The sequence below is a fragment of the Peromyscus leucopus genome, chromosome 8b (assembly GCF_004664715.2).
Source record: "Peromyscus leucopus breed LL Stock chromosome 8b, UCI_PerLeu_2.1, whole genome shotgun sequence".
In the NCBI taxonomy this organism is placed as follows: domain Eukaryota; kingdom Metazoa; phylum Chordata; class Mammalia; order Rodentia; family Cricetidae; genus Peromyscus; species Peromyscus leucopus.
In genome coordinates, this window is record NC_051086.1 from 44182132 (window position 1) to 44206229 (window position 24098).

The window sequence follows — 24098 nt, forward strand, 5'->3', positions numbered from 1 at the left end:
ATGGTCCCTGTACTGCAGCAACCCCACACGTCCCAGCTGGCCCCAGGCCCCTGAGACCCCTCAGGAGTGAGAGGAGACCGGATGCAGCCGGTCTGAGGTCCAGACAGGCAGGAACAGAGCTGGGAGCTGGCTGTGCTCACTCTGTACGCCGTGCTCCAGACCTCCTTTGACCAGCTGGCCTGTGCTCTCCTACACAAACCGGACCAGCAGGACAGTGTGGGATTCTGGCAGCGCCAGGCATTGGCGCCAGGCTGGCCTCTGTTCGGATATAGGTTCTGTCATCTCCTGGGTGGAGCCGCTTCCCTGGCTCAAGCTGTTTCCTTAGAGTAAAATGGCCAGTGTGATCGCTCTTGCAGGACTGTAGAGAACCGAGCGCAGTAGGTGTGAGCGCAGTAGGTGTGAGCGCAGTAGGTGTGAGCACAGTAGGTGTGAGCGCAGTAGGTGTGAGCGCAGTAGGTACTCAGCAAAAGCTGCTCCTCATAGTCTGCTGGGCGAATGTGGTCTTCTAGCCTCAGTGGGCCCAGACCTTCCCAGACCAGTCAGTGAGCTTTGCCCTGACTCTCAGACCCCTCCCCATGACCGCCCTCCTTCCTCTTTGTCAAAGGGAAAGCTGAGCCCTAGTGAAGGAGGACCCTAGGGACAGGTTTTAGGAGACAAGGAAGTCATTTTCTATAGTTATTATGCAGATAATAACTGTTCTATATATTTACGGGCTCCTTCTAATATGCAGAATCCTTCGGACGAGAATCTCTAACACCCACCCAGCTCCTCCGAAGGTGGGGATATTGGCTGCACTTTATAGATGAGGGAACTGAGGTAATCCACATAACTCGCAGCCAAGGCCACCTGACCTCCACGGTGCCTCTCTCCCTCCCTCTTTCCCTCCCCCTCTCTTCTGTGCACACATGTAGTGTTTCCCCTTCCTGTTTCTCTGACCTGCAGGCACCGGCTCTGCTCCCCTCTGCCTCCTAGTCCATGACAAGGCATCGCGAAACAGACTCAGCGGCCACGGCAATGTACTGCAGCATGCTTGCTGATGAAATCAACGCAGAGTCACTGTAAGGTGGGGTTGGGCAACCGGAAATGAGCTCCTGACCCCAGAGGTCAGGAAGGAGGATGTCAAAAAGCTTAGAACTTGCTTCTGCTTCCAACAATGGGGCTGATGGCAGAGTCGGACTTCCTACCTGCATCTGGCCCAGCCGGTCCACTGCAGCTGATGATACATGGGCCACAGAGGACGAGCACAGCAGCCAATATGGCCTGAGCAGATTTGGATGTGACTCAGAGTCTAGGCCACTCTCCCTGAGGAACGGATAAGAGAGCCTGACAACCCTGGCCCCCACTTCCTCCCCAGCCGTTCACCAACCTATTTGCAGGCAGCTCGTTTTTTGGGGGTTTGTTTTTTGGTTTTTTTGTTTTTTTTTTTTTTGTTTTTTCCGAAATGAAAATGAAAACACATCTCTTCTGGAACACGGGAGTCTGGTGGAGTTTTCTCTAGGAGTGATTCTCAGGTATACATGTACAGAAGGACTGGTATACAACACTGTGTGTAAGTTACACCATTTTGTGATAACTTAAGGGGGCTCCACTTGCAGGAAGGTAGAGTGATGTATTTCCTTATTCCACGAGCTACTGACACCTGGCTGGGGAGGTGGTTCAGTGGGTAAGAGCATTTGCTCTTCAATCATGAGGACTTGAGTTCAAATCCCCCGAACTCACGGAAAACCTTGGTAATGGCTGCACATGCCTGTAACCCCAGAATTGGGGGTATAGACAGATGGATCCCAACAGCTCATTGGCCAGTCAGCATAGCTGAAATGGCAAGCTTCCAATCTGGTCAGAGACCTGTCTCAAGGCAGAGGACCATAGATAAAGGCACCCTGCTCTGACGCCCCATGTGCACAGGCACTTACACTCATGTGCATATACCACACTCAATACACCATACCCACCCAACACAGCACACAATACACTGTATCTACATCATACCACATAACAATACGCTAGCTCAATACATTACATGCACACACAATATACCACATACATAACACACATACATACAAATAAAAACACTAAACACACAGTATACCACAAATATAGACACAGCAATGATGACCTTGGATGTCATGTGTAAGACAAGCATATGAAGACTCCAAAAGGAAGAGAGAAAGGGAGCCAGGAAGTTCAGAGTCCTAGGATGGGCATGGTGTAACCTCCTCAGGCTTTTTTTTTTTTTTTGTCTCATTTATCCAGGCTAGGTGCTGGAGAACAGGCAACCTGTATGTGGTGCTTTTAATGAGAAATTCCTCCACTACACAGGTCTCTGAACACTTAGTCCCGAGTTGTTGGTGCTGTGTGGGGAAGATGTGGGAACCTTGAGAGTTAGGGCCTTGATGGAGGAGGGACTGTCAGGATCCTGTACATGCGCAGCATCTTACGTCATCAGCGGGCGCTGGCGACTACATACTGCCACGTGGTCACTCAATCCCTGCCTTAAAAAGCCAGGCATGGACCCCCACTCTCTCTTTCTGTGTTCTCTCTCTGCTCTCTGCTCTGCTCCCTCCCCTCGCTTCCCTCCCCCACCAGGCCTGGCTCTTCTCCCTTTCTCAACCCTCCCCTCACACCTTTCCCTCTTATGAAGCTCTAAAAACTAACATTGGGTTCTGCTGTGGCCCGTGACTTTTCCACCGTTAACCAGCGCCACCAGCCAGCGCCGTTTCACTATCAGGGACATCACTAGGGGTGGGCTTTGAGTGTTTAGACTCTCACCCTATTTCCATTTCACTCTCTCTGTTTTGTGCCTGCCGTTGAGGATGTGAGCTCTCCACCTTCCTGCTCTGGCCACCATGCCGGGCAGCTGCCATGGCTCCCGACCATGATGGACTCATCCCTTTGGAACCATAAGCTCAGATGAAAGGTATTCTATAATTTGCCTTGGTCATGGTGCTTTAACACAACAACAGAAAAGTAACTAACACATTTTCTATAACAGGGGGACAATCAAACACACCCCGCGAAAGGGAGAAAAATGTTTCTCTATAGCTGGAGAAGCCTGGCAAGCAGAAAACTCTTCACATTACCTATCCTAGACAAATATCACAGAGAAGCCCATCACCCCACCCAACCACGCCACAGAGGCGGAATCTTCCCCTCAACAGGCAGGGACAAGGAGTTCCAAGTATGCCCCATTTGGGGCGCCAGCAGAAGCCAAGCAGGGAGTGGCCCAATGACCATCAGCGCCTTCCCTTGCTGCCGCTCATGTAAAATGTGCCCTCTGCCCACCAGTCAAACCCCACTGGGAGTCCAAGGAAGCAGAGTGAGGAATGTGGATTTCTACCCTTGTCTGGCAGAAGGAAAGCAGTGCCACCCCCTTATCTGTGACAAGGGCATCACAGCTGGAAGCCAGCTAAAATGGGTTTAAATAAAATGCATTTCCTTGCAGCATAGCATTAAATGTCCAGACTTCAATCAAAGAGTGCTTATTATACCTAGAACCAGGAAGATCTCAAACTAAATGATAGAGCAATTGACAGAGATCGGCAAGGAGAAGACAGGTGTGTTAGGACAATCTAACAACAACAACAACAAAAATCAAAGCAGCCATGAAAAAAAAAATGCCTCGGTGAGAAATGGCGAACATATTTGAAACAGATGAAATACAGAAAGCCTCAGTGAAGCCCAGAAACTATTAAAGAAAGAGTCAAATGGAACTAAAAATACGATAATAAAATTAAAAGCTCCGTAGACTGGCTTAAGAGCAGGACAGCGGGAAGAGAGAACACAGTCCGCAAGCGGAAGACTAAACAAAGACACAGCCCAGCAGGCAACACAGACAAAATAGACTGGAAAAAGGCTGAGCGGAGACCCACGGGACTGCAGCCAGACCCGACATCCGAGCCCTGACAGGAAAATGGTCAAATAAACATGGCTGCGATGTGGGTAGAAACCTACAGATCCAAGAATGAGGAGGAGTAAACAGGATAAAGCCCAAAGAAATTTATAGCAAAACACAACAGAACAAAATACCTGAAAACTAGACAAAGAAAAAAAATACCTTAAAGAAATCAGAGAAAAGCAATGTCTTACCTATAAAAGAAAAACTATGAATGAGAAAGAACTTATGTGAGTGGCATAGTGGAGTTCCCTGTATTTTCTAAGTCCATGGAGGCCTTCTTATGCTTAACCACAGATAACACTTTAAAAATCCAGACCAATATGTCACATAAATGAACTGAAACCCAGAATCCAGCAACATATTAAAATACTTAAGAGGCTGGGGTAGCTCAGTAGTAGAACATGGGTTTAGCATGGATAAGCCACATGAATTCAATCCTTAGTCCCCTCAAGAAAAAAAAGAGAGAAAGAATTATACACCCTGACCAGCTAATTAGAGGAAGAAAAGATTGGCTTAATATTAATATTAATATTAATATTAATATTAATATTAATATTGGCTTAATATTAATAAAACATCCAATATAGAAACTGATTAATGAAGAAAATCACATAATTATTTAAATGGGTGCAGAAAAGTGTTTGACAAAATTCAGTATCAATAAATGATTAGAACACTGGGAATGATGAACTGTGAATGGGAATTAGAAAACCCAACTTGATGAAGAACAACTTCAAAACCCTGCAACTAATACACAAAATGGAGAAAGGCTGGATGCTTGTCCTCTGAGATAAGGAACAAGGCAAGGATGCCTGCGGTCCACACTCTCATTCCACTCAGAATTGATAGTGCTAGCCAGCGCCACAAGGCAAGAAAAGAAAGGACATACAAACAGGAGCCTATTCCTACTTGTATATGGCATTCTAAAGGAATCTAAAAAAACAAAAACAACTGCCAAGCAAACAAGACAAGTCTTGTGACCCCTGTTCCTCCACAACATGGGGTGTCCTTAGACTGTGTCCTCGTGCCCCTCCCAGGTGTGGTAAGCAGGAGTGGGCTTGCTTCAGATTACACACCATCTTACTTCACCTTTCAGATGATGTTTCTAAGTACAAGTTGTCCTCCTGGCTGGATGCAGCCCAGCTCATGTGAACTCTGCTCATGTGACTTTGCCCAACCCTCAGAATATAAATTATCTGATGCCCTGAATAAAGTTGGACGTTGCATGAGTCTTTAGTCTGCTTCGTTTTTAGGCTCCGCTCTCCCAGGTTCACTCCACCAACTAGAGAGATGACAGCACATAAATTAATTCAAAGTGTACCAATAGCTTAATATAATATGTAAGATTATAATTGTTAAGTTTCAAACCCAGAACAAATGGCTGAAGTGCCTATTTAACACGTCAAAGCGGACCTGGCCTCCATGTTCTCCCAGCATCTCTCAGTGCCTATGTGTTAAAGGATATGGTTGGCATACCCCACCCTCTACCCTGAACTCTCCAGTCCAGGGCCTGGACTGCCCTTCCCCCAGAGGCTCTTCCCAATATAATCCACACATTTGGTTTGTCCCTTTTGGATCTTTGGCCTCCTGGCTGCTGCCCGTGGTTCCCCTCTCTCCCCTCTCCCTGCCTCTCCATGTGGCCCAGCTCAGGCTGGTCATGTCTGTTAGGATCCTGCCCTCACCCCTTGGGGTCATGCGTCTTAGGTCATCAATGGGAGCTGACAACTACGTACTCGAGGTGTGGTCACACAATCTGCACCTTAAAAAAGCCAGACATGGACCCCACCCTCTCTCTCTGTTCCCTCTCTGCTCTGCTCTTCGCCCTCCCCCCAGGCCTGGCTCTCCTCTCTCTTCCCCTCATTTCCCTCCTAATTAAAGCTCTCTGTAACTCTGGTAGTCGTGGCTGTGCTCGTGACTTTTCCACTGGTTACCAGCACCGTTCATCCTTTCAATGTCTACTCTGGACTCTCCCAGATGACTGTGTCTCTACCCCTGACTACACTCTCCCTTTTGTCTACAATAAACTTTCTCCTCCACCATACCTAGGAGCAGTCATGGCCTTTCTTTTCCATTTCTTTTTTTCATTCAATAGTTTTTTTAAAGGAAGCCTTCAAGACCTCAGACTAAGGCAAATGTTTTTGAATGTGACCAAAAGCACAATTCTAAATGTAATTAGAATTTAAAATGTTTAAAACAGCTGGGCATAGTGGCACACATCTTTAATCCCAGCAGCAGAAGCAGGTGTCTCTCTGTGAGTCTAAGGCCAGCCTGGTCTACACAGTGACTTCCAGGACTGCCAGGGCTACATAATGAGAAACTGTCTCAAAAAAAAAAAAAAAGAAAAGAAAAGAAAGGAAGGAAGGAAGGAAGGAAGGAAGGAAGGAAGAGAGAAAAAGGAAGTTAAAAACACCTGTTACAAGTGAAAGAAGCCATCTGGAAAGGCTACATGCCTGATTCCAACTGCATGGTGTTCCACTGTGTGGGTGGGGGGGCAAAACAGCTTGACCACACAGCTGCCATGACAGGCTTAGAGGTCCAGACAGCTTCTAGCAGGCAACCTCTGGACCCAGGAAAATCCATAAGCTGACCCCACCCAGTGGGGCCTGCATCTAAGAGGAAATACCTGACATTCCAAACATTCCCTATACCCCTAGACAAATGTCAGCCAATCAGGATCCTGAACCCTGGAAATCCCCTCACCCCAACCTCTGCTATGATAAAAAAAAAAAAAAAAAAAAAACCCACCCAGCCTGGGCTCTGGGCTCTCTGCTCTTACCGTTGTGTAAGACAGACAGAGAAACCAAGCCCAGAGCTTGAAATGAAAGGCTCTTTGCTTTTACATACAGGATTCGGTCTCAGCGGTGGTCTTTTGGGGATCCCTGAGATCTGGGCATAACACCTCAAAGGGCAGAGTCACAGGAACAGCAAAATACCAACAGTGTCAGGGAGTGTGGGATGAAGAGACAACACAGTGCATTTCTATGGTGGTGACTATGATCTTATGTTTCTGCAGATTCATAGAGTGTACAGTATCGTGATGGTTAATTTTTGGTTTTGGTTTTTGAGACAGTTTTTTAGTGTAACAATCCTGGCTGTCCTGGATCTCACACTGTAGACCAGGCTGGCCTCGAACTCACAGAGATCTGGCTGCCTCTGCTGGGATTAAAGGTGTGTGCCACCACTGACTGGCGTGTTGGTTAATCTTGACTGCCAACTTGACTAGATGTGTAATAAATTAAGAGAGATTTCTGGGAAGGTCTGGAAGGGTATTTCTTGGAAGGACTGGTTTGGGAGTGAAGAAGATCCTTTCTCAGAGTAGGCAGTGCCTTCCAGAGGGCACCCCAAATATGAGCAGCCCTGAGAGAGGCTGTTGTTTTTACCTGCCTGTCTTCCCTGCCTGCTAGTGAGCACACCTCCTCTGCAGCTGCCACTGTTTTGGTTTTCAAGACAGGGTTTCTCTGTGTAGCTTTGGAGCCTGTCCTGGAACTCACTCTGTAGCCCAGGCTGGCCTCGAACTCACAGAGATCCGCCTGCCTCTGCCTCTTAAGTGCTGGGATTAAAGGCGTGCACCACCACCGCCTAGCACCACTGCTGTATTTTAAAAAACAGCCTGCTGCGACCTCAGTGGTGGAGACAAGGGACACAGAGGGAAGTCACACCATGCAATAGCACTCACATGAAAAGTTTTATTATTAAAGGGAGAAGAGACGAGGGGGAAAGAGAGAAGGGGGGGAAGTGTGCGAGAACTTGTGGCAAGAAAGAAGAAAGAAGAGAGAGAGAGAAAGGGGAGGGTTTTCTCTTAAAGAGGACTTTACACAAGATGACTTCAGAACACTAGGCAGATTCCCCAAGGGGTGGGTCTGAATGCTAACAGCCACCACTTTCCATCAATGCCATCAGAGCTCAGCCTCTTCAGCCTTCCAGGGATCCTACAGGCCTTCATCACTGAGAGGGCCAGGCAAATATCATGACAGCCTATCCTAATAACTAATGCAGTTAAAAACTAGGCTCCAGTCCCTGCTTCTTGAAACTGAGCAGGCAGTTTCTGAGGAAGCCACAAACATAGGGCAGATTAATCATTGGTGCCTCTGGCAACAGGGATGAAAACTGCATGTACTAGGCCAGAGTGCCCCCCTCACACCCTGTAATGGGATGTTCTGTATGCTGTGAATGTGTTGTTCTCATTGGTTGATAAATAAAACACTGATTGGCCAGTAGCCAGGCAGGAAGTATAGGCGGGATAAACAGACAAGGAGAATTCTGGGAAGTGGAAGGCTGAGTCAGCAGATGCCAGCCTGCTGTCCAGGGAGCAGCATGTAACCGCACACAGGTAAAGCCGTGGAACATGTGGTGACATATAGATTAACAGAAATGGGCTGAGTTTAAATGTAAGAGCTAGCCAGTAGTTAGCCTGAGCTAATGGCTGTGCAGTTTTAATTAATATAAGCTTCTGAGTGATTATTTTATAAGCAGCTGCGGGGTCCGTGAGGCTGGGCAGGACCAGAGAAAACTTCAGCTACACCCCCCACACACACACACACAGCAGCAGCAGCAGCAGCTCAAGATGATAACCAAGCAAGGACAAAGTCTGGGACTTGTCCAGGCCTGCCCAAAAATGAAAAAACTGTAGCCTTAACCAGCCCTTGCTAGCCCTAGCCAATTAGAATGTACTAATATGATTGTCACTTTCAGAAGCCAATCATATGTGAAATGATCTAACTGCCCTAGGAACTGCCCTTAGCTGTGCTTAAAAGGAGCCTGCAAGCTTCTCTTGGGGTCATTGCCATTTTGCCTTTGTGTAGGATGGTTGGCCCCAGCATGCTGGTATAATAAATGCTCTTATTGATTACATACGTGGATGGTGGTCTTTCGTGGAACTTCTCCAGGACCCTAACAATCACCACAGTGGAACTACTGAGGCATCTGGCCTTGGGGACTGGGCAGATACTGGATTCCCAGCCTCTCCAGTGCAGATGGCCATTGTTAAACTACTCATCCACAATGATGCAAGTTAAGCTAATAAATCCTTAGGTGATATATATATTTCCATTCTGTTCTGTTAACCCTGAGAATCACAAGCAAAAGTCCAGTTCCACAATTTTGGAGTCAAATTTGAAGCAAGTTTTAATTAAATACTGGCCAGGATGATGCGCTCTTGCTAGAACCATTCCAGGATTCCCAGGAAATGGAGAAGAGTCACATTTTGCAGAGGCTTAAAAAGGCAAAACCATGAGGCCATCACATTTCCCATCAGGTCTAATCAGAGGCAAGCATTTATCCTGATGTACTTCCTGCCTGAGAATCTCCCACCTACATCCAATTAGGGGCAAATGTACATCCCGATGTATTTCCTGACCATGTACCTCCTGCCCACATGTGATCAAGTACATCCCAAGCAGTTGAGTTAAACAAATTTGTTTAGGGGAGCAAAAATATGTGATTTGTTATTGCCCATAACAATAGCCTCCAGCATTCCAGGAAGTTATCTGTCCTTGGGCAAATGGGCCTTACAGGTTAACTTTGGCCCTCACAGTTCCTGTAGAGTAGCATTTCTCCACCTATGGGTGCCAAATCCTTTGGGGTCCAAAACAGTTACGCAGTAGCAATGAAAATAATTTTATGGTTGGGGTTCGCCACAACACGAGGCACTGTATTAAAGGGTTGTGGCCGTAGGAAGGTTACGAACCATTGCTCTAGAGAGCCCTGCTGAGCGGTGGTGGCGCACGCCTTTAATCCCAGCACTCCGGGAGGCAGAGGCAGGAGGATCTCTGTGAGTTCGAGGCCAGCCTGGGCTACCAAGTGAGTCCCAGGAAAGGCGCAAAGCTATACAGAGAAACCCTGTCTCGAAAAACCAAAAAAAAAAAAAAAAAAAGAAAGAAAGAAAGAAAGGAAAAAAAGAAAGAAAGGAAAAAAAAAGAAAGAAAACAAATCCCAAGAGTAAGCCCTCAGGCCAACCACGGAGGGTGGGTGATGAAGATGTATCTGCACAGGCACACTGAGTCTAACAAATGTACCGGGTGGTGTGACGCGGATAGTGAGAAAGGCTGGTCCCGTGTCTGCTGGGTACGTGGCAAACCCATGTACCTTCTGTTCCATTTTGCTGTAAACCAACAGATGCTTTAAAAAACAGTCTGCCCTTCTTTAAAAAGGAACAGTTTTTCAGCTGTACACTGAAAAATGGGGTGGGTTTTATGAGATGTAAAGTGTACCTGTTGGATTGCAACATTCTCTCCAAATTGAAACATTTGCCCCAGAAAGGAAGGAGAGGCAAACAAACGAGAAAGCCACAGCTTGAGAGATTCTTGAAGGCTCCGGCTGAGCCAGATAAAAAGGAGTAAACAGCTGCTGGCGGTAGAGACTCCGATCAGGCAGACTGTGGGGAAGAGAGATGATCAGCATGTCTGCCCGCTGCTTAGACAGTTCCAGGATTGCAGCTTTCCTGAGTTTTCGCCCATGCTGGGAGTCGGGGGGGGGGGGGGGGAACGGGGGTGGGGGGCGCTTTCTGGTGATGCAGCTGCTTTTGAGCCATACCGTCTTCTTGTAAGTAACCCCTCACTCATACTCCTGTTAGTAACCCCAATTTAAAAAACAAACCAACGGGGCTGGGGAGATGGCTCAGTGGTTAAGAGCGCATACTGCTCTTGCAGAGGACCCGGGTTCAATTCCCAGCACCCACTTCAGGCAGCTCACAATTGCCTGTAACTCTGGCTCCAGGGGATCTGACACCCTCTGTCCTCGTCATATGCAGACATTACATATACACAGAAATAAATAAATAAAATTATTTAATAACAAAACCATCATTGGTTCACCAAATTGAAATGTTGGTATGATCATTACTTTGGTCTGTCACAGGCTCCCTTTCTGAGGTGAATAGATGTGTATTGCACCTCCCCAGGAAAAGTCTGTACACAACAGTACCCCAATAAAGCCCTTAAAAACCAGCAAGTAGAAAATCAAAATCCTATCTACTTTTGCATGTGTGCGTGCTCATGTCTGTGTGTGGAGGCCAGGAATCCACTGTTAATGTCGTGAAATGGTGCACGAGAGGCCTTGGTGGGTGTGGACTATGGTGCCTGGTGGTGGGTGAGGCACACACCATGCAGACGCCACAGAAGGCAGCATGACGCGATGGAAAGTTAATCACATGGCAGACGGGCTATCCACCTGGAAAGTTTATTTTGGTGGGAGGGGAGAGGAAATGGAGGGAAGGAGAGAGAGAGAGAGATAGAAAGAGAGGGAGAGAGAGGGAGGTGCCCACTACCTCTGGAGGAGAGAGGAGGAGGAGGGTATTTTTCTTTAAGGGGCCTTTAACAATATGGCCTGAGCAGATTTGGATGTGACTCACAGAGTCTAGGCCACTCTCCCTGAGGAACAGACAAGGGAGCCTGACAACACTGGCCACCACTTCCTCCCCAGCCTCTGGATAAAGAGGAGACAGATGTGACCCATAGGACGATGGCAGTTTATAAAGGTACTAGGGGAAATCCTGTGTTAGGATGAGGTGTTTAATTTTAATTGGGCATGTTAAATAAGTAAACAAAACAGGGCTTTTGATTGCTGGACTTCAATGCTTTGATTGCTGGACCTTGGTAGTCGGCCTCAGGAGGAGGAAGTGGTCCAATAAGGAAGTAGACCTTGGTGTCTAGCTTTAGGAATGTAATCTAACGGTTTTTAGCAAGGCAGAGGGAGTGGGGGAGAAGGGCAAGGCCTGCCAGAGCCATGTTTACCATGCTTGGGCTGGCTAGAGCCCCATTCAGTTACGACTTGTAACTGAAGGAGCTGGGGAAGCACACAAGGTTACGAGAGCGAGTGACTGGGGTCATGGCTGGAACCAAGAGACAGCATGGCGAAGGGTACAGCCATTGCTAACAGGTCAGGGGCCAGGAAGAATCACCTACACCACCTCTTCTCCCGTCCCTGCCAGTACCGCTGTTGGCCACAGTTTCCCAGCTATTCCCTCCATACATCCCAGCCTCTGTACAGAGCAGGATGGAGTGTGGACCAGGAAGAAGGCACGCGGTAACTGGTGTAGGACCACAGGAAACATCCAACTTAGAAAAGGTCCCATCAAAATGCAGGGAGTCTTCAGGATTTCCTCGACCATCAGGGCACGGCACCACTATGGCACAACCAGCAAAGTCTGGTTCAGAGGACATTAGTGGATAATTTTGCATGCCTTGAGTCCACTTGTCCTCCAAATCCTGAACATTCTCCTGCATAGCAAATGTGTGCCCATCAGGGACTCACTGTCCCAGTATCATTCCAGGTCCCCTCGGCACCCTAATCAGAACAGTTCGAGTGGCATTTAATGGAAGGACTCACATCCCTAGGATAGTGATGCCTTTTCTATCACACTTGTGACCCAGGGAGGAAGGGGACGCCCGCTCTGTTTCATGGCCTGCATCAGCATGCAGGAACCCCAGCAGAAGAGTGTCCTCACTTCATTCTCCTGCTACCCTCCACATCCCAGTGAGGCTGCTCTCCAGAGGGCGAAGCCATGAAGAGAGGGACAGCCTCAGTTAAGATGTCTGGGGGCTTCCCAGATCTGAAGTGGCCTCAGCTTCTACCAGCAGGTCCCAAGTCCCAGCAAAGGCTTAGCAAAAGAGTCAGAGTGGAGGTCTGGCACCTGCAAGAAAATAAAATCCCCTTTTAAAACTGATAGGAGGCCAGTGGCTAGGCAGGAAGTATAGGCGGGACTAACAGAGAGGAGAAAAGAAAGAACAGGAAGGCTGAAGGAGTCACTGCCAGGCGCCGCCATGACAAGCAGCATGTGAAGATGCCGGTAAGCCACAAGCCACGTGGCAAGGTATAGATTTATGGAAATGGATTAATTTAAGCTGTAAGAACAATTAGCAAGAAGCCTGCCACGGCCATACAGTTTGTAAGCAAAAAAAAAAAAAAAAAAAAAAAAAAACTGATAGGAATGCTGATGTAAAAATCTTCTGCAGCTGGAGAGATGGCTCAGCAGTTAAGAGCACTGGCTGCTCGTCTGGAGGACCTGGGTTCAATTCCCAGCACCCACATGGCAGCGCACAACCATCCCTAACATCCAACACTATCTGAGTTCTGTTTTGCACAGGTCAGTCAAAGACAGAGGGTCACTCCAAAGTGTAATTGAGGGTTAGCAAAAGCAGCAGGAGGAGTCTGTGTCTCGATGGACTGACAGACCAGGAGCTCTGCAGAAGCTCTGTTAATTGATACACAAAAGGCCATTTAGCAAGTCAATTCCCACACACCAAAATCTCTTATCTGAACTAGAAGTTGTCTTAAGGAACCATTACTAAGCAAACACAGTCATTCTAAGAATTCCAGGTTTGCCAGAAAAGTCTTATGACTGAGGTTATGCTAATAAGGTTCTAAAATTCCCAAGAAAGAACAACCACATAAATCTCAGATAACAATCACTGGTATTTACAAAAGATAACTCCAAGGCCTAAGTGGCCATCATGCCAGAATAAATGTCAGGAGCAATGGCCCTGTTAATATTCCACTGCACCCTCTTCTGGCCTCCATGGGAACTACACACACAAGATGCACGACATACTTGCAAGCAAAACACGCATACACATAAAATAAAAGAATAATTTTTGTTTTGCTTTGTTTTTTGAGACAGGTTTTCTCTGTGTAAGAGCCATGGCTGTCCTGGAACTCACTTTGTAGACCAGGCTGGCCTGAAACTCACAGGGATCCACCTGTCTCTGCCTCCTGGGTGCTGGGATTAAAGGCATGTGCCACCACACCTGGCAATAATAATTTTTTTAATTTAAAAAAATCTTCTCAGAAGTTGGCCATGATGGTGCATGCTTTTAATCTCAGCATTCAGGAGACAGGGGCAAATGACTCTCTATGAGTTCAAGACCAGCCTGGTCTTGAACTCATATCGAGTTCCAGGACATCAAGAGCTACATTGTGAGACCCTGTCACAAAAGAAAAAAACCTCTTCAGAGCTGAGGCCTTCCCTCAGCAGCAGAGCATTCTTAGCACACCCAAAGACCCTCAGGTTTGAGACTCAGAAGCTTTCTTCAAAATGTCTGCATGCGTATGAGTTGGGGTCTTTCACAAAAAAACAACAGAGAAAGTAAAGCAGTCAGGAGGACTGAGAACAAAGCTGGGGTTCTGAATCGGAGCCAGCCAGGCACTGCACAGCAAGGCCATCACCAACCGGTCCCAAGTCACCCTGGCTGAGAGTGAGGACCCTGAAACAGCAGGTCTCCACGCCCAGAGGATGGATTTGCCCTCTCCTGCTGCCTTCCTTTTCAACTTTCAAGGCTCTGTTAGTATTCACTGTACAAAACAATGGGTTTCAGAGAGACACGTCATTCAAGTGTGCCGTTGGCTATACTCACTCCATTCTCTCTGTCCTCCTTCCCTCCCCTGCTCGTTCCCTCCTTTCCCAATACTTCCACGGTAGAAGATCTAGGTTCTACATAGGAGAAGAAACATGAGATAATTGTCTTCTTGATTTTGACTTGTTTTATTTAATATGATGATCTTCACTGCCATCCGTTTTCTGGCAAATGGCATAACTGTGTCCTGTTTAATGCCTGAATAGCACTCTATTGTGTGGCTATGAAACACATGTTCTTTATCTATTCAACTATTGATGGATGCCTAGCTGGAGTCCTTAACCTGGATACCTCGAGCAATGCAGTGATAGACATGGACCTGTAGGTGCTTCTGTAGTGTGCAGAAGTCAGTCCCTTTGGGTGTATTCCCAGAAGCAGTGTAGCTGGACTGTGTGGTGGTTTTGGTTTTAGTTCTTTGAGGAACCTCCATGCTGATTTCCATAGTGGCCATACTGTTCCTTCTTGCCCAGGATCCTCACCAACATTTGTTATTGTTTGGTTTTTTGGGGTTTTTTTTGTTTGTTTGTTTTGGGGTTTTTTTTTGTTTTGTTTTGTTGTGTTTTTTTTTGTTTTGTTTTGTTTTTTGTTTTTCAAGACAGGGTTTCTCTGTGTAGCTTTGCACCTTTCCTGGAACTCACTTGGTAGCCCAGGCTGGTCTCAAACTCACAGAGATCCGCCTGCCTCTGCCTCCCGAGTGCTGGGATTAAAGGCGTGCGCCACCACCACCCGGCTTGTTGTTGTTTTTAAGGATGGCCATTTAGGCTGGGATGAGACAGACTCTGAGAGTGTGGTTTTGATTTTTGTTTACCTTGTGGTTGTGGCCACTAAGTACTTTTTCATATACTTACTGGGCATTGTACTTCATCACTAGGGAACTGTCTGTTCATTCCATTTGCCCATTTATTGATCAGACTAGTCTTTTTGGTATTTAGTTTTCAGTCCTTTATATATTTTAGATATTAATAACTTGTCACATATCTAGCTGGCAGATATATTCCCCGAACCTCATATTATAGACTTCCTCTTCACTCTGTTAATCATTTCCTCCTCTGTGCAGAATCTTTGTAATCTATAGAATATAGTACTTGAAGACTTAGTCAGGACAATGGGGGGAAAAGAAGTAAAAGCAATACAAACAGAAAAAGAAAAGTCAGTGTTTCTCTACTTGCAAACAATATAATCCATACTTAAAAGACACTATGGCAGCCAGGTGTGGTTGTAGACAATTTTAATCCCAGCACATGGCAGGGGGCAGAGGCAGGAGGATCTTTGTGAGTTCAAGGCTAGCCTGGTCTACAGAGTGATTTCCAGGACAACCTAGGATGTTATACAGAGAAACACTTTCTTGAAAAATAAACAAACAAAAACCCTAAACCTCCATCCACAAAACTCTTAGATTTGATAACTAAATTTCATCAAAGTAGCAGGATACAAAAAGTCAACATATATACACATGCATATATAATATTAAATATATACATACATATCACTAAATCACTAGCTTGGGGTGAGAAGATGCTCAGTGACTAAGTCCTTGCTGCACAAGGATGAGGACCTAGTTCAGACCCCCAGCATCCCTATAGAAGCCGGGTGTGGTCGCACACATCTGAAACCACGTGCAGGGAGTGTCAGGGAAGGGGCAGAAACAGATGGGGAGATGGAGGAAGACTCCAGAGGATCCCTGGCCTCCATATCAGAAGCACAGGCAAATACACACACACACACACACACACACACACACACACACACACACACGCATGCACGCATGCAAAAGCCCCAGTAGATTTTCTATGGACCAATAACATGCTGAGAAAGACATCAGAAAAAAAATCCCATTCAAAGTAATCTTTTAAAAAAGTACCTAAAAATAAACCTAACTAAAGAAGTGAAACATTTCTACGATGAAAACTTAAAAACACTAATAAAATAGAAGACATTCAGAAATGGAAAGAGCTCTCAAACTCATGGACCAGCAGAACTAATACTGTCTAAATGACAATATCATGGAAAAGGATCTACAGTACAACCCCCCACCAAAATTCCAATTACATTCTTCATAGAAATAGAAGAAACCGGGTTGGGGATTTGGCTCAGTGGTGCTTGCCTAGCAAGCACAAGGCCCTGAGTTAGGTCCTCAGCTCTGAAAGAAAAAAAGAAATAGAAGAAACCATCCTAAAACCATACAGGGGAAACAAAGGACCCCAAATAGCCAAAGCAATCCTAAGCAAAAAGAATAGTGCTGTGGGTATCAAAATACTTGATTTCAAAGCATACTGAGGTACAGTAAGAAAAGCAGCACACACCAGCAGAAATCAGGCACACAGACTAAGAGAATAAAAGGAGAAAACACTTTAAGGTACAGGCAGGCAAGGGCTTTCAGGAAGGGCCTCTGAAGCTCAGGAGATAAAGAGTGGGAATTAACACGTGGAGGTTGCCCAAAGTGAAAACACTTCTGCTTCTCAAGTCATTGTTTCCCAAAGTGAAATCCAGGACATCACACTTCCAATACACGGATGTCATGTCCTTGTATGGAATTACGAGGATGCCTGGGTAAGGCAGCATCCAACCTAGCTAGGCAGGACCCCTCTCTACCCTGGCTCCCCCTAAAAAAAACCTTGGAAGGATGTCTGCCATGTTGTGGTGGTTTGGATGAAAAGGGCCCCCACCATTCATATATTTGAATGTCTGGTTCCCAGTTGGCGGACTGTTAAGGAAAGATTAGGAGGTGTGGCCTTGTTGGTGCAGGCGTGGCACTAGGGGTGGCCTTTGAGGTTTCAGAAGCCCATGCCGGTCCATTCCTCCCCCACCCCCACCCCCCACCACCATCTCTTTCTCTGTCTGCCATCTGCAGATCAGGATGTAAGCTCTCAGCTCCATAGCCATGCTTGCCTGCGGCCACAGTCCTCACCATGATATACATGAACTAACCTTCTGTACTGGCTGGTTTTGTATGTCAACTTGACATAAGCTAGAGTCATCAGAGAGGAAGGAGCCTCAGTTCAGGAAATGCATCTATGAGACCCAGAGATAAGGCATTTTCTCAATTAGTGATCAATGGAGGAGGGCCCAGCCCATTGGTGGGTGGTGCCATCCCTGGGCTGGTGGTCCTGGGTTCTATAAGAAAGCAGGCTGAGCAAGCCAGTAAGCAGCATTCCTCCATGGCCTCTGCATCAGCTCCTGCCCTGCTTGAGTTCCTGTTCTGACTTCCTCCAATGATGGAAGTGTAAGCCAAATAAGCCCTTCCCTTCCCAGCTTGCTTTTTTGGTCATGGTGTTTCAGTGCAGCAGTGGAAACCCTGAGACAAATTGGTACCAGCATAGTGGGATATTGCTGTACAGACCTGACCATGTTTTGGGAAAGGTTGTGGAAGAACTTTAGAACTTTGAGCTAGAAAAGTCATTGAGTGTTGAGAGCTCTTTGGGATGTTCTGTGGGAAGTGGAAGACAGGATGTTGAGGGCAGTGCAGAGGATGAAGGCCCGGCTTGTCAAGTTTCAGAGGGAAGTTTAAAGACTCTGTTGGGGCCTTTTGTTGATTTGAATTAAGATTCTGTGGTTCTGGTTAGCTAGAGCTGAAAAACCAGCTGTGATTAATAAGATACCGGAACTACTAAAGCAAAACTTTGCTTTGCTGGGATACTTGATGGTCGGCTGGAGCTAAGAAATTAGCAGTGATTAAGGAGAGACCAGCACCACTGAGGTGAAATCTTCTGGGAAGTGTTTCCTGAGAGCACAGAGAAGCTGTGTTCCAGAGGCGGCCAAGGTTGTACCTCATGCTGGCAGCAGGACTTGGTAATGTGCAAGAGTCACCCAGGTGGTGCTGGTTTTGAAGGCATGAAGGGGTCATAGAGAGCAGCCAAAGCTTGGCACCGTGAGAGGCCAGGAGAGGCCGTTGGTGAAGGTGCAGCCTCAGTGGCAGTTGAAGGCCCAGGATTGAAGGGCTCATGTGGAGAAGTTGAGTCTTGGCATCAAGAACAGAGTCTATGAGAGGCTATTGGTGAAAGTGTGGCCCAGTCAAAGCAGAAGACCCCAGCATTTTGGAGGTGCCAGTACCATCGGATGACCGCCAAGAACAGCAGCAGTGAAGAGGAGCCAGCTGGAGCCGAGAAGACAAGCTGTGTGTGCTGCAGAGGGCGGAGCTGGAGAGGTGACCAAGCCCTTTGAGGAGCCCAGAAGATGGTGAGTGGATCCCAGACACTGGATGGTTGGAATTTGGTTTTGCTTTGCATTGATTGTGACTGTGCCCTGATTTTCCCCTCTTGAAGTAAGAAAGTACCTTACTGAAGCCTATAGTTGAGAGACTGAATTTTTTTTAAAGCTATGATCATTTATTTTTTATCCTTAAAGACTGATTTTTGACTGGACTCAGCGAGGACTGCCTGCGTCTCTTGGCGGTCTGTTCCTGGCGCTGTTCTTTGGCTTCCTTCATTCTCTTGGCCAAAAGTTCAGCATATTATGCAGAATCTTCCCTGTTTTTCTTTGTTCGTTGTTTCTTCAGAGCAATCCACCAGCGTTTGTGTTGCAGGACACGTGGAGTAACAAGACGCTGACTCTTGGGTGCTTTGGTCCTGGGCTTCTTGCCTTCTTTAACGGCTTTCTGACAACGTATTGGTGGACATCATCATCTTTAGAGAGATTGAAAAGCTTTCGGATTCTGCTAGCTCTTTTTAGGTCCCAACCAACAAGGCACAGTAGTATCTCTCCATCCAGGAATAGCCTTCTCTCCTTTTATTACAATAACCAAGTTGAGAACACTCAGATTGGCATCCACAATGCATCCTCGAACAGACTTGTACTTCCTCTCTCCTCTTCTCCTTGGTCTATGACAAGAATGCCTCTTACTCAACAGCGAGCACATTCTGCCATGGGTCAAAGCACCTTGCTTCATGGGAAAAACTTGTCACTGATTCGGACCACATAACCCTTCCATTCTTCACCCAGAGCATCAGCACCTACTTCTGTGGCCAGGTGCTTCTCATACAATGTACAAAGTTTGTGTTCATCATCCTCTTCCATGGGTTTCTGACAGCCGGTGGCAGGGAAGGAGATCTTCAGTTTCATCTTGACACAACCCACTCACTGCCTAGGAGACATCACGAAAAAGAGCAAGACTAAATTTTAAAAGACTTCGTTTGGATTTTAAAAGAGATTGCCTATTTTAATGGGACTGAAATTTTAAAGTTTGAATTTGTAAAGACTGGGATTTTTAAGGTTATTTATGTTCTTAATGTGAGATCTTGGGGATAAATAAGAAAGGAAGGGTTGTGGCTTAATAGTGATGTGTTTGTGTGTCAAATTGACAAGGGGTCAGTTGTTCTGGCTGGTTTTGTATATCAACTTGACACAAGCTAGAGTTATCAAAGAGGAAGGAGCCTCAGTTGAGGAAATGCCTCCATGAGATGCAGCTGTAAGGCATTTTCTCAATTAGTGATCAGTGGGGGAGGGTCTAGCCCATGGTAGGTGGTGCCATCCCTGGGCTGGTGGTCCTGGGTTCTATAAGAAAGCAGACTGAGCAAGCCAGAGGAAGCAAGCCAGTAAGCAGCACTCCTCCATGGCCTCTGCATCAGCTCGTGCCTCCAGGTTCCAGCTCTGTTGAGTTCCTCCAATGATAGACTATGATCTAGAAGTGTAAGCCAAATAACCCCTTTCGTTCCCAACTTGCTTTTTGGTCATAGTGTTTGGCACAGCAATAGAAACCCTAAGACACCTTCTGAAACTGTAATCAAGCCCCCCATTAAATGTTTGCTATTATAAATTGTGTTGGTCATGGTGTTTCCGCACACAATAGCAACCTAACTAAAACACAAGTGAGCAGGCAATAAAATGTTCATGCATTATGCAGCCTTCAGTGAGCTGGAGTAAGTTTTTTTTTTTTTTTTGACATTTCTTTTTTGTTTTGTTTTTAATTGAGAGGTGTAGTGGCTCATGCCTTTATTTTTTATTTATTTATTTATTTTGGTTTTTCGAGACAGTGTTTCTCTGTGTAGCTTTGCGCCTTTCCTGGAACTCACTTGGTAGCCCAGGCTGGCCTTGAACTCACAGAGATCCGCCCGGTTCTGCCTCTGGAGTGCTGGGATTAAAGGCGTGCGCTGCCGCCGCCACCCGGCTTCATGCCTTTATTTTTATTTTCTTATTTTGATGTGTATGGGTGTTTTGCCTGCAGGTATGGTGCCCACGGAGGCCAGAGAGAGCATCAGATTCCCTGGGACTGGAGTTACAGACAGTTGTTAGCTGCCATGTGGGTGCTGGGAACTGAACCTGGGTCTTCTGGAAGAGCAGCTGTGCTGCTAACCGCTGAGTTATCCGTCCAGTTCCATTTCATGTTTTTTTGTTTGTTTTTGTTTTTCTTGTTTGTTTTTTTTTTTGTTTTTTGTTTGTTTTGTTTTTGTTGTTGTTGAGACAGGGTTTCTCTATTTAACAGCCCTAGCTGTCCTGGAACTCGCTTTATAGAACAGTCTGGCCTCGAACTCACAGAGATCTGCCTGCCTCTGCTTCCCAAGTGCTGGGATTAAAGGCCTAGACCACATGCCCAGCTCCATTTCATGTTTTTATTTTAATATTTTTTATTAGTTGAAAGTTTCATACATTCATACAATAGATATTTATCATGATCACCAATGCTACCTTAATCCCACTCTCCTTAGTGTGTCCCCCTCTGTCTCCCAACTTCATGTCAGCTTTTTTAAAAAAGCTGTCATTAGTAATCATTGAGTCCAGTTATTGCCACACATATGGGCATGGGCTTGGGACCGTCCACTGTGGCATGTACAGTCTGCCAGTGCTGGGTAATTCTTTGCAGACAGTATCTTCAGAGGAAGGGTACTGACTCCTTGTGTGTGATTTCAAATTTCTTTTCAGAAGTGTGGGAGCCCGTTCTCGGGTTCCTCGTGGCTTTACCCAGCAGGTTCGAATAGAGGATGATCAGGACCACGGGCCTGAGTGCAGGTGTCTGAGATGGTCGGCACTTGGCTGTGCTGGGGGAGGAGGTCTTTTGCTCCACCCCTTGGCATCTCTATAAAAACCCTGGGCCAGAGACAGTCGGGGCCCGTTGGAATAGGTTCCTCGCCCTCTCGAGGCTATCCTGTATTTTCTATCTGTTTATCTCCACAAGATTCTCCGCTATAAATCCTTCTATCTAATATTTCCTGCTGCTCGCACTCAAGAAAATTCTGGGGAACTGTGCGGGTGGTGGGTAAACGCCCCACACAGAAGGAGTTAAACTAACTCCTAAAGCTAATCCTTAGCATTTGTTTGGAAGGACACTTGCCAAGAGAGTGCCTGCCTGGACACTACAAGTGCACATTATCATAGAAATCACTGATTTAATAACAATATGATAGTTTGGGCCACTGGTTTCCTTCTCTCTGCTCCTACTTACTTAACTTTGGACAAGTTTGATTTGTTGTAATGACTTTTCAGCCCCCATTATTTTCCTTTCTGTAGCTTTGTGCTAGTATTGCTAGAGATCAGTGTTAGATACAGCTGTCTTACAGAAACAATCCAGCGGCTTGAACTAGATGAGGGTTTCTTTCTCTTCCACATAAGGTTTAGGGTAGGGCAGTGCAGGCCTGGCCTCCACCCACTCCACAAGGCAGGAAGGGTTTCTATTGGTTTCCCCCACCTCACTCCACCCCTGATGAGGCCTCATTCCCATGTCCAAGGTAGCAGCTAGGTCTGGAAAACCTAAAGGAAAACTCAAGATCCACTTATCTTCCTTTTGCATCTTTTTGACCCAGATTCAGACATGTGACCTCACCCAGCCACAAGGGAGACTGGACAATGAGCCAGCTAAAAATCTGGACTAACGAAAGAATGATTCCTATGGAGCGGCCAAGTCAGTCTTCCACAGACAAGGGTGAAAACTGTGTTGAATACGACTCACTCATCTGAGAACAATTATGATGTTTATGATGATGATGATGAGCTAATCTGGGCTAAATCGTTACTGCAGTCCACCAGATAGTGTTCATGGGAGGCCGCTGGTGCAGCCTCAGCTCCTGCACTGGATCTGACTTCAGCTGACTGCAGGCGGCTCAGAAACCAATTACCCAACTAAGCTGTAACCAATTAAGCGGTCCCTTCGCACACTTGCTTTCTCTAAGCACTGTCAGAGCCTGTTATTCCTGGGAGTTTTCTGACTCCGCCCAGGACTGCCCAGCCCACAAATCGCTTTTGCGTTGCCTTGTTCTGTTCTCTTTATAATTGCTCAAATAAACGTGAGCTTAATTAGGTTAAGATTTCTCCTTTCGACAAGTAGGTGTGGGTACTGTTCCTGGTACTTGAACCCTTACACCAAGGAGTATGATCATCTTCATTCCACAGAGGAAAAAGCCGAGGCACAGAGGAATCTGCCCAACTTATCCCAACTTCACAGATGGTGGCACGTGGGTTTCAACCCGGGCAGCTAGCTCTGGAACACCAGGACTCAACACAACTACACAGAGACAGGTCTCTAACCAGCAGCCACACACCATGTCAAGGAGGCCCAAAGGGGCTCTCCCTGGGTCTAAGAGCTCTATCTCTTTGCTCTGGACAGCTTACCTGTTTAATGTGTGTCCTTTCGAGGTATAAGTTACATTTGTGGTTCATTGTCCAAAACACGGTGGCCATTCCAGGGGCTGATTTTGCATTCCTGGCAGCCGACATATTGTACAACACATAGTAGGTGCTCAAAAAATTTGTCCTTTGTGAATATGTGTATGGGCTTTGTGGTGGTTGCTGAGTGTGCAGAAATGGAGACACAGATGTTGCCCGCTAGCACTCATGGCAAGAAGAAAGACTGGTGGGCACACAGGGAACAACCCAGGCAAAGGCCCAGGAACCTGCTAACCAGAAGTCTGGGTAGCTAGACATAGCTTAAGAGCACTGGCTGCTCTTCCAGAGGTCCTGGGTTCAATCCCCAGTAACCACATGGTGGCTCACAGCCATCTGTAATGAGATCTGGTGCCCTCTTCTGGTGTGTAGGCACACATGCAGACGGAATGTTATATGTAATTATGTAATAAATTTTTTAAAAAAGCCTGGCGGTGGCAATGGTGGTGCACACCTTTAATCCCAGCACTCAGGAGGCAGAGCCAGGTGGATCTCTGTGAGTTCAAGTTCGGCCTGGACTACAAAGCAACTTTGAGGACAGGCTCCAAAGCTACACAAAGAAACGCTGTCTCGAAAAACCAAAAAAAAAAAAAAAAAAAAAAACCTCAAGCAGCAAGGAACATGGTCTTGAAGGGAGGCTGAAACAGGTTGGTACTTGCTTTCAAGTCCCAGGGGGAAGTGTTGGCCTCGGCCTCGAGGCAATGGAGAACCGCTGGAGGCTTAAACAGGGGTATCTGGGACAATGCTTCCAGCTTCCAGTGTACAGAGGCTGGAAGGAGAGAAAAAACAGGAGAGGCTGGGTGGTAAGTGTGGCCGGAGGGACTCGGAAACCAGGCATGCTGAGAGCCAGGGACATGCAGTGGGCTCCCATCAGGACAGAAATGGAGAAACTGCTTGAGAGGGCAGCAGTGAGAGCAGATGGGCTTGGAAGGGAGGAGGGGTGGGACAAGGAGAAACAAAAGCAATCCAGATGGGCCAGGGAACTGTGGACAGGGAAGGGTGGGGGTACAGTCACCCAGCAGGGGAGTGGGCCAGGAAGGGCTTGGAGAGGGCCCTGGCTCCAGTCGAGGCAGACAGAACTGTTGGCCGCCTGCAGCTTTGTGCTCATGGCTCAGAAATGTCCCAAACTTGCCAAAAGACTGCCTGGCCTCTGCTGGCCCCTGCTGGCCCCTGCTGGCCCCTGCTGGCCCCTGCTGGCCCCGTCTCCTACCAGACCAGACGGCTCCCATATCAGGAGCTTTGGGGCTGCCTACCCTACCTGGCCT

General features: G+C 46.9%; 1 pseudogene; it reads right to left on the reverse strand.

Annotated features, from left to right (window-relative positions):
• Positions 1-60: 60 nt before the first annotated feature.
• Positions 61-19341, reverse strand: LOC114683272 (annotated as a pseudogene).
• Between the last annotated feature and the right edge of the window lie 4757 nt (positions 19342-24098).